The 11,391-nt window shown below is 41.4% G+C and overlaps 1 protein-coding gene across 2 annotated transcripts in view; it reads right to left on the bottom strand.

Annotated features, from left to right (window-relative positions):
* LRRC69 (leucine rich repeat containing 69) overlaps window positions 1-11,391 on the bottom strand; it is a 92,307-nt gene that overhangs the window by 26,573 nt on the left and 54,343 nt on the right. The window lies entirely within an intron of this gene.

Here is an 11,391-nt window from a genome sequence, read left to right as displayed (position 1 = left end):
ATTTGTAGAGATGTGGATGGACCTAGAGACTGTCATACAGTCAAGTAAGTCAGAAAAAGAAAAACAAATATTGTATATTAATGCATGTATGTGGAATCTAGAAAAATGGTACAGATGAACCTATCTTCTGGGTAGGAATAGAGATGCAGATGTAGAGAATGGACATGTGGATATGGGGGAGGGAAGGGGAGGGTGGTATGAACTGGGAGATTAGGATTGACATATATACACTACCATGTGTAAAACAGATAGCTAGTGGGAACCTACTGTATAGCACAGGGAGCTCAGCTCTGTGCTCTGTGATGACCTAGATGAGTGGGATTGGGCAGGGGGAGTGGGAGGTCCAAGAGGGAGGGGATATATGTATACATATAGCTGATTCACTTCGCTGTACAGAAGAAACTAACACAACATTGTAAAGCAACTATATGCCAAAAAACAAAACAAAACAGGATAAAAAAAAAAAATTACACCTTGACTCCCTTGAGTTCACATGACTTTGAGCTCATGTGGTTTTCAAAGTTAAACTCATTTAGGGAGTTACTTTTCTGAGACTTAGTTTCAGCTGTGAAATGGGGACAATAAGACCTATCTTCAGTGGTGTGCAGATAAAACAGTTCTCTGGAAAGAAAAAAAAAGCCCTGATTTGTGGCATGCTTTGATTCTATGGTGTAAATACTCCTACCATAGCTGATTCCAGTCACTGAACACAGAGTTGGGAAGAGATGTTGAAAATTGGTTCTTGTGAGCCAGGATGAGGTAGTGGCATTACACCACTGCACCTCACAGTTATGGAAGAATTAGAGATTTCCTTGATTTCAGCCCATGGTTTGAAACACAGCACTCAACAAATTAAAAATAATTGATTTAAAACATCTTTCCAGGGCATCATGTCATCAGGTCTAAATGTCTCACAAAATTTCTACAACATAGACAAGGTTTAAAAATAAAAAAGAGTTTAAGGCTACATTGGAATCACCTACAGACATTCTGACTTTCTTAATTCAGTTTCCTATGTTATCCACCAACAAGGAGCAACCTAGAGAGTTGAACCTAATGGTAGCCACAAGTCAGTGTTGGGTGTGCTGAAATGAAAAGAACACTTCTTCTGCTTAATGGAAACATCATTTTTTCCCTCTGGCTCTAAAGAATAACATTCTATAATTTATATCTTAACTCACATTCCTTTTATAAAAATCTGATACAAACGACTAACTTGGTATCTGCAAAAGCATTAACATATGTGAACCTCATTTCAAAGTTGACCACAGTTCAAAGGGCATACATTTTTCTTTAGGGGTCATGTTTCTCTTCCTTCAAATCCTATCATCATTCTTCCATCAAACATGGTAGTGAGTTACCCAGCTTGCTAACTTACTACACATAATATATCAGAAAGAAATTATCTTAATGAAAAGAAATTAATAAAGGAATTCATTAGCATGTGTTTTGCAGCAGGTAAGTTTCAATAACCTGAAGTCACACAATCTCTCAAAGTCCACTCTGAATATTCCCCAGAGCAACATTTTTTAATATCTTCTCTATATGCACTACTAGGTTTCCTGCCAGCCTAGCTTCTTAATAGAATAGTCTTTGCTAGTGTCATCACTCCAGTAGCATAATCTCTTCTGCTAATAAAACGTTGTTACAGGGCTTCCCTGGTGGCACAGTAGTTGAGAGTCCGCCTGCGATGCAGGCGACATGGGTTCGTGCCCTGGTCTAGGAAGATCCCACATGCCGCGGAGCGGCTGAGCCGTGAGCCATGGCAACTGAGCCTGCGCGTCCGGAGCCTGTGCTCCGCAACGGGAGAGGCCACAACGGTGAGAGGCCCGCGTACCGCAAAAAAAAAAAAAAAAAAAAAAATGTTGTTACAGCTTTTCAGAGTCTCTTTGCACAGGCTTACTCAAACTACCAGTGTTATGGGTTTAATATCAACGTGAACAATTTTGTCCCTCCCGCCCTCTCAGGGGTCTACGGATATTTTTCATTGTTACAACTGGGGGAGGGGGCAGTATTACTGGCATCTATTTAGTAAATACCAGGGATGCTGCTAAACATCCTACAATGCACAGGATAGCTCCCACAGCAAAGAATTATCAGTCCCAAAAGAGTGTTGAAGTTGGGAAAACCCTGGTTTAGAGGTGTAAGGTCATAAACATTCACTGACCATTTATCTGGAAAGGGGATTTGCAGCTGGAGAGAAATGACGGTTCAAATGAGAGTTTTTATTTTTTTTTAACGTGAAGACTTGATCATGTAGACGGTAAGTACCAACATAGAGAAATTAATTTAGAAGAGAAAGGAATAATTGAAAGAGTAACGATCAGGTGAAGAACACAGAAAGACTTTTGAAAATTAACATTTTTGAATTATCCTCTCCTCCATGGCAAGAAGATGCAGGCATGAATGAGTTTGAAGGTGTGGAATTGGATGTGAAGGAATCAGACATGATCCCTTCAATTTTGTCTTTGAAATAGAGAATAAGACCATTTGCTAATTGAGTTGTGAAGGCAAGGTGTCGATATGGAAGGAGGCACGAAGAAGGTAGTGAAAGTATCGAATAGGTTTTGGAAAATGAACCTGGCATGGGACAAGCAAAAATATTATACAGGGGTGCTGAGGGAACACACATTTGTGGCAATCCCTGTCCACAGATTGTGTGCTCTCCTTTAACACCCAGCAGTCTAGATACAACATTAAGAATCTGCAGAAGTATATGTCAGAAAGCAAGGGCATGAGCTCATACATATTAAAAAGTAACTGAATTGGACTGGGTCCTTTATGGTTTAGACCAGATAGAAAAAGAAATAGTACGAAGCTTCGATGGACTATGAGTAAAAGAAGATGTAAAGCGACATGAAGTCTGTGATCTAAAAGGAAAGATAAGGCTATAAAGCAATAAGAGAGCTGGAACATAGGAGGAACCAGGGGTCAAACTGCCTTACTGGACTTTAATGCTTCATATTTAGAGCAGCTGAAGATGATGTTGTGACCTAGACATGACTGTGATGGTGGTTTGCTGAACTGAAGACCTGAAAAGCTCATTAAAATCAAGGAACTTTGAGCCTAAGTTGTTTATATTGACCACCTTTACAAAACAACTTCTTGAGTAATGTTCTCAAATATTTGGCTGCCTACTGCACATCTCCAGATGGGAGTCCCACAATCACCATAAATTCTAACATTCAAAAGTCGAACACTAATTTCCCCCAGTTTTCCTTGCTCCTTTCCCCACATCAAATCTCCTGCCATGTCCTGTTAATTCTACCTTCTTAAAACTTCTAGAATTTATCCTTTCTTTCCATCCCCCTATCCACCCACCTCCTCGCCACCTCTGCACAATCTCTTCTCCTACTCCCTGACCCAGCCACTAATCCCTCTGGCTTGACTGAGGCCCTCATCTTACAGGAATTATTGCAATAGTACTTATATTGGTCTCAGTGCAAACTTTTGCTGCCAAAGTGGTCTTTTAAAATGAGAAGCTGGTCAAAATACAACCTTGCTTAAAACTTTTCAAGGCTCCCTTTAGTCCATAGGATAAATTCAAAAGCCCTAGTATATCATACTTGGTTCTCCTTGGCCTGTTTTTCCAACCATATATCCTAGTAAGCTCTACTTTCACCCTTATACACCAGCCATCCTGTAGTACTTAGGGGTCTCATAAGAGGCCTGTGTCTTAACTTACAATTATTACTCATGCTGTGCCCATTACTCAGTCCACTCCTGGATCATCTCTTCACGACTAAAATATCACCCCTGTAAGCTTCTGCAACTTCTATCAAATGTTTCTATATCTCCTTAGGCCTAATTAATCATACCACCTGTAAATACTATGAGACAATCATTGTTGAAAAGTTTGTCTTCATCTATCAGGTTTAGTCTCTTTAAGAGCTATATCTTAAGTGACTATTTAATGCTAGCTCTAAATTTAGTACCTAGTACATAGCTGAGGCCCAATAAATAATCAACCACACACAACTCTCCCTGGGCACTCAAGATTTGCAAAGACCTTCTTCTCCAGACTTGGTAAATTGTTATAAGTGTTCCTGTAAAGCCCCAGGCCTCAGGAACAATGTATAAGTTCAGCAAGCCCTTCTATTGCTTCAGGCCAGCCTTAAGTAATGAGGGAGATCAGAAGGGGGCTAATTTAGGAAGAAATTTGTTAACGTAAACAAGGAGAAGGGAGGCTGAGATTTCACATGAGCTCAAAAACAGAACAGATAAATAGGTGATGGCAAATAACCATGGACCCTTCAGACCATCTCAAAGCTCACAGGGTTACACTTTAGCAAGAATTGGAATTTATAAATATGCTAACAGTTGACATGTGAGGAGGGTAAGGTTTTAAGTGTTGGGAGTATGTCATCCAAAAATATATAATTAGCAATTCTAAAAAAAGGACATGAATAAGATCTGTGACCAATGAGAAATTCAAGAAAATGTATGATAAACTTGATATCTAATCAGAACTGTGGAGTGATTCAGCTGATGATATCATTTGAACATAGGAAGCCAAAAATTCTGTTGTGGGAACCACTCTCTCACACACTGTGCATGAGTGGGAGGGAAAATAGGCAGAACGTGACCTAAAATAAGAATCCTTCAGTATCTGCTGGATAGTTGACCCAAGAGAAGACCCCCGGAGGGAGTTGAAGAGAAGCTGCCAAGAGAAATCTGGAGGGAAGGAGATAACTGAACCCTCAGGATCTAAACATACACACACACACACACACACACACACACACACACACACACACACACACACACACACACACACACCCCTTCCTCATTCTGGTGGCTAGGGAGAAGCAGCTGAAGGCCCTTAAGCTCATGCTTCTCCCTGCCTTCAATATCCTGAACCTTATAGCTGATGGGAAAGTAGCTCCAGCATCCTCTTCAGCCTCTTGATTTAAACATCGTAAAAAGGAAAATTGATCTGGGAGGACTTATTTGTTATTGCCTCACAATCCCCATCCATACCTGCATAAGACCCCACTTCTATCCTTGAACCACCTGAGAACCAGTAACTGAAGAGGCCTCTGCTTCCACTCTGCCCTGTATGTTCCAACTCCAACAGTGTGATCTTACAATGTAAATCAGATCACAGCAGTACCTAGCCCAAAACCATCCAGCACTACCTTGCTCAAAACCATCTCATTTCTCATTCAGAACGAAATGCAAAGCCCTCAAGCTGGCCTACAGGACTCTGTTATGATTGGACCCTGTACAATCTCTTTGATCTTATATCCTACCATTCTGCCTATCCCTCTTCCTTCCCCCTCCCCTTCCCCCTCCCCTCTCCTCCCTCCTCCTCTCCCTCCCTCTCTCTCTCCCTCTCTCTTTATTTCTCTCTCCCCTCTAGCAACATTGGCTTTCTTTCCAAGCGTTTTTTGCCTTGGGACCTTTGCACTTCCCTCTTCTTGGAACACTTTTGTCTCAGATTTGTCCATACCATTAACACTCAGGATAAAATGAAATCATATGTTTAGCAGTTTGAGAGGGGAAACATTTATGACCCAAGGATTTGATAACCAGACAAGTTTTCATTAATGTGCAGAGGCAATGGAAAGACATTCTCACATGCATGAGCTATGTACCTTAACCAAAGAAAATTACTCAAGACACAGTAACTGAAAGAGAGTAACAAAAACCAAGAATTTGGGTAATACATTCATTTTGCCTGTCAAAATGCAAAGAATAAAAAGTCGAATGCACACTGCCCCAATACAAACAAGATTGGGGCAATCTGTTTTTTGCAAAAAAAGAAAATTTGCAATGTCATTAAAAAGTGTGAAAATTGTTTTTACTCTTTGTTAATTCTACTGATAGGAATTCATCCAAAAAAATATTTGAAATGGGAGCAAGTATGTATACACGATATGTGTTTCTCAGAATTATTTAAAATTTTAAAATCCTTTCCTATATTAAAAAAATGTATGATAAGTTATATTACACATGTAATATTCAGGTATTCTGCCTTTTCACTCTCTATGTCTAGCAAAACCTAAGCCTGGGTCATCCATGCCATCAGCTTTCCCTGTCTCTGTACACAAGCAAATAAGTGCTGTTTGCAGTTACACCTTAGGGCAGGCTAGAATCACAATAAATTCATCTTCACCAACTTCCAATATGCCCTCAGTGATTGCTGGAAATTCTCCTCTAGTCAACACAACTCCATGTTTTCTTTGTTGGCTCATCTTTCTTTGCCCAACCATGAAATAGTTCTCCCCTGAGCCTAGCACATTCTCTTTTCACTTTATTTTTTTTCCCTTGGCAATCTTAACCATTTCCATGACTCAGTGAAATCTCTATGCCAATGACTCTGGTTCCACACCCTACAGCCAACTGTTTACTCAAAATCTTCACTTGGATGTCTTAAATATATGTTAAATTCACTGTGTCCAAGATTGAACTCATGATCTGCCCTCCTAGAGTTGGTCTTTTTCCAGTGTTTTCTATCTTGGACTATAGAAAGCTCACAAGCCCATCACTGTTTCTAAATTTACCTCGTAAATGTCTCTTGAATCTGTTCAGGTCTTTCCATTCCTAATCATATAATCTGTGGAATTTGAACAAGAAACATGGAAAATTGCCATTTAGCTCTGGAAACTGGAACAGAACAACTATTATGGCAAGGAGCTGGAGAGTCCACAGTGGGCTATGTATAGATTGATGTTAAAGGGGAACAGAAACAAGGTATAAGTAGAGCAAGCATTTGGAATATGGCTACATTATTCCAACAGTATAATAAGTGTGATGAACTAACAGTTCATGCTTCTAAGAATCCCAGAAGCTTGTTGACCTGAGAACCACACACTTGCTTCAGTATCTCTGAGCTCTGCCCAGCCTTACCATATTCCCTGCTTGAATCCCCATGAGATCCTCCTTACTCTTCCTTCTGAAACTTTAATTAAACTCCATTTAAAATGCAGCCAAAGAACCAAAAGAAAACATGCACGTTAATTTCAACATCATAGAATTCTCTTGCTCTACCATCAGCAGATAGACAATTCTAACGTCTCTGAATTGCTCAAAGTAACCTTCTTATGTGCTTTTCTGTGAATCCTCCTTTGCAAAACACAAAAATCTACCTCTTCCTTCTCTAAATCTAGATAAGACTTCCAAATTTTAGTCACTCACTCTTTAGAAGCAATCTTCTTTTCAGGTTTTGAAAGCAAAATATATAATTAGTACCTCTCCACTGGATAGGGGAGCCATATATCTAGAGATGCTTTTTCACCCATATTTCTAAACCTCACAGACCTGGTTACAGAGAAAAAGCAGAAAGTAGTAGTAAGCAAACTATAAAAGGCAGTAACAAAGAAATCAAAGTTCCCAACCCCTGCCCTGGGATAGTCTATGATTTAAACTGAAAAATTCCACTTTAAAATTTAGTCAGACCAGGCAACAATTCAGACCACTGAACTAGAAAAAAGATATTCAGAGTTTGTGAAAGCTGTTTATGGTCTGAAAACCAATTGTGAGATCTTTGATCTTCTATTTTTTTATTCTGACAGGAAATTAAAGTTTGAGTAACCAGATTCATAATGGGAACCGCAGAAAGAACGTCAGTTTGTAGCTTCTCCCTTGGTTTCCAAATGAGCCCCAATGTTGTTTTAAATAAAGCCTCTCAAAGGCATAACACCTTTAATTCCTCCTGATATATCTTTGTTCTTCTTCATTCATATTAAATATCACTGTTTCAAGGGATTCTTGACTGTTTTTATTTACCTTCTCTTAAGTGACTGCTGTTTTTACCAAACATTCTTTTCTTTTAAGCTTTTCATATAACTTCATCTATACTTAATAGTAGAATAGAGAAAACACTGGGCCCAAATGCTGGGGACTGGTTTCAAATTCATTTCATCCACACAACCCCCCCATACAAGTCATTCAAATATCCGAGCCTGTTCTTCATGTATAAATAGATATGATAATATCCATCTCACTGGATTTTAAAGATCAAATAAGGAATGTATAAAGTACTTGGTAAACTATGAGACATCCTAGAAAAATGAGGTACTACACCAGCATGTAGTCCATTGTCTAAAGTAGGCAAGTCATATTTATTACTTTTCTCTCAACAGAAGAGTCTTGTTAGGGTCAGCCAATATTTTGTCTTCCATTTTTCTCATTACTTTGCTTCATTTAAGCTCTACCAGACAAGGATAAAGGCAATTTCATATGCTGCAAATCTATTAGCAAACTGATACGTGTACTTCTAGTTTCAAGAAGGCAAAACTAAGCACATTTAGCACTCTTCCTCTCCCATGCCAAATCCTAGAAATGATAAGAAGATAACTTTCAAGAAAATAAATAACCACTTAAAAACAGGATGATAAATTCTCACAGGAACAGAAACTATGTGTAGACAGTATCAAGTGAAGGAGGAAGCATCAACCCAGGATGAACATGGAAGCCAGAGGAAGAATTCCTACAAAGAAATGGAATTGAGGTAACTCGATACACAGAGGTAGTAGAGGCCTCCAGAGAAGTATGGGATAGTAGAACAAGAAACAGCAATATTACTGTACTCTTTCAGAAGCAGGCAGACACTGTGAACTCACCTACCCACTCTCATCCCCATGGCCACACTCTACCTCCCACTCCTATAGCTCCTTTCCCTGAATCCCACACACCTATAGCCTGGTGAGAACAGTGCTTTGAATAGAGAAAGGTGGAGGAGCTTCAAGATGGCGGAGGAGTAAGACATGGAGATCACTTTCCTCCCCACAAATACATCAAAAATACATCTACATGTGTAACAACTCCTTCAGAACACCTACTGAATGCTGGCAGAAACCTCAGACTTCCAAAAAGGCAAGAAATTCTCCACATAACTGGGTAGGGCAAAAGAAGAAAAAGAGACAAAGGACCTGCACCTCTGGGAGGGAGCTGTGAGGGAGGAAAAGTTTCCACATGCTAGGAAGTCCCCTCACTGGAGGAGATGGGAGGGAGGGGAGCCCTAGAGGTGAGGGCAGCAACAGGGGTGTGGAGGGAAAGTGGAGAGAATCCTGCACAGAGGATCAGTGCCAACCAGGTCTCACCAGATTGAGACGCTTATTGGCTCACCTGCCGGGGCGGGTGGGGGATGGGTGCTGAAGCTCTGGCTTTGGAGGTCAGACCCCAGGGAGAGGACTCGGGTTGGTGGCATGAAGACAGCCTGAGGGGTCTAGTGCACCACAGCTAGCTGGGAGGGAGTCCGGGAAAAAAATCAGGCCTGCCAGAGAGTCAGGAATCTATTGTTGTGGTCTGCATGAGGAGAGGGGTGGGCCCGCCATAGGAGCTTCCTGATCCGTGCGCTCACAGACAGCTGGGCACCACCTACGTGACCTCCAGAGGTGGGCACAAACCATGGTTGTTATCTTTGACGTGAGAGGGGATCGATGGGTGCCACCGCTGCCACCAAGTGTCCTGTGTGTAAACGCAAGTCACTGCCCACACCTTCCCGGAAGCCTGTGCAGCCCACCACTGCTGAGGGTCCCACAATCCGGGACTAACTTCCCTGGGAGAACGCAAGGCGCACCTCAGGCTGTAGCAACTTCACACCAGCCTCTGTCACCACAGGCAGTCCCTGCACATCCCAATTGTGACTGCTGTATCCCTCCCTCCCCTCCCCTGGCCTGAGAGAGCAAGTGAGCCCTAATCAGTCACTGCTTACACAGCCTCTTGCCTGGGCAGGGAAAAGACACCTGAGGGTGGCCAACAGACAGAGGCAGGGCGAAAACCAAAGCTGAACTCCAGGGGCTGTGGGGCCAAAGGGAAATCTCTCCATGCAGCCACAGGAGCAGCAGATTAAACCCCTGCAACTGGCTTGGTAAAGCCTGCCTCTGTGGAATATATGAATAGACAATGAGTGTTCCCACAATCGAGGCTGTGGACTTTGGGAGCAATTAGATGGGGGAGGTAAGGCCAGATCAGAGTCTGAGCTGGCCCCACAGTGCCCACAGCAGGGCCAGAGACCTACTTAGAAGTATTGGAGGATTTCCTGGGTAGGCAGGGAATAACAGTGGCTCACCATGGGGGCAAGGACACTGACAACCAAGGCCACAGGAAAATATAACTACTATTACTATTATATATACTTTCTCTTTTTTTTCATTTTGTTCTATTATTGTTCTTTTTTTATTATTCTTTTAATTTTTTAATTTACTTTTTCTTTTCTCTTTTATGCTTTTTTTTAAATTTTTTTATTTTTTGCGGTACGTGGGCCTCTCACTGTTGTGGCCTCTCCCACTGCGGAGCACAGGCTCCAGACACGCAGGCTCAGTGGCCATGGCTCCTGGGCCTAGCCGTTCCGCGGCATGTGGGATCCTCCCAGACCGGGGCATGAACCCGTGTCCACTGCATTGGCAGCCAGACTCTCAACCACTGTGCCACCAGGGAAGCCCCCCTCTTTTATGCTTTGATTTTTAATATGTTTTTTATCTTATTGTTTTCCTATTCTACTGTACTTTTTCTTCCTTGTTTTTCTTTTTTCCTTTGTTTTGCTTCATTTTTGTCTTAAACTAAATTTTACATTTTTCTATTTTTACTTTACTTCTTTGTTGTTTTCTATTTATCTTTTTATTTTCCTCTTTCTTCTGTTTTTACTTTTTTAAATCATTTTTGTGTTTCTTTTATGCTTCCTTTCCTTTTTTTAGTTTGCTCTGCATTTGATTTGTTTTAGATTTTTTGTTTTTGTTAGTTTAGTTTTTAGTGTTTGTTTTCATTATTGGCTTTGTTTATTGGTTTGGTTGCTTTCTTCTTTTTTGTTTTCTCTTTTTCTTTTTCTTTATTTCTTTTTCTCAGTGTGGGTGTGTGTTTCTTTACGTGTTTTTGTCTGTTCAGTTTCACTTTTACCACTTGTCTTGGGGTTTTGTCTGTCTGTTCATTTTCTTTTTTTTTTTTTTCTCTCCTTTCCTTTTCCCTTTTCTTCCATGCCATGCAGCTTGTGGGGTTTGGTGCTCTGGGCCAGGGATAGGGCCTGAGCCTCCAAGGTGGGAGAGCCGAGTCCAATACATTGGCCCACCAGAGAACTCCCAGCCCCATGGAATATTAATTGTTGAGAACTCTCCCAGAGGTCTCCATCACAACACTAAGACCCGGCTCCATGCAATGGCCAGCAAGCTCCAGAGCTGGACGTCACATGCCAAACAACAAGCAAGACAAGAATACAACCCCACCCATTAGCAGACATGCTCCCTAAAGGCATACTAAGCTCACAGACACCCCAAAACACACTACCAGATGCGGCCCTGCCCATCAGAGGGACAAAATCCAGCTCCACCCACCAGAACACAGGCACCAGTCCCTCCTACCAGGAAGACTACACAAGCCACTGAACGAACCTCACCCACTGGGAGCAGACACCAGAAGTAAGAAGAACTAGGAACCTGCAGCATGTGGAAA

The sequence above is a fragment of the Phocoena phocoena genome, chromosome 17 (assembly GCF_963924675.1).
Source record: "Phocoena phocoena chromosome 17, mPhoPho1.1, whole genome shotgun sequence".
NCBI lineage: Eukaryota > Metazoa > Chordata > Mammalia > Artiodactyla > Phocoenidae > Phocoena > Phocoena phocoena.
Note: the sequence above shows the minus strand (reverse complement) of the source record. Positions and strands in the feature narration are given on the sequence as shown.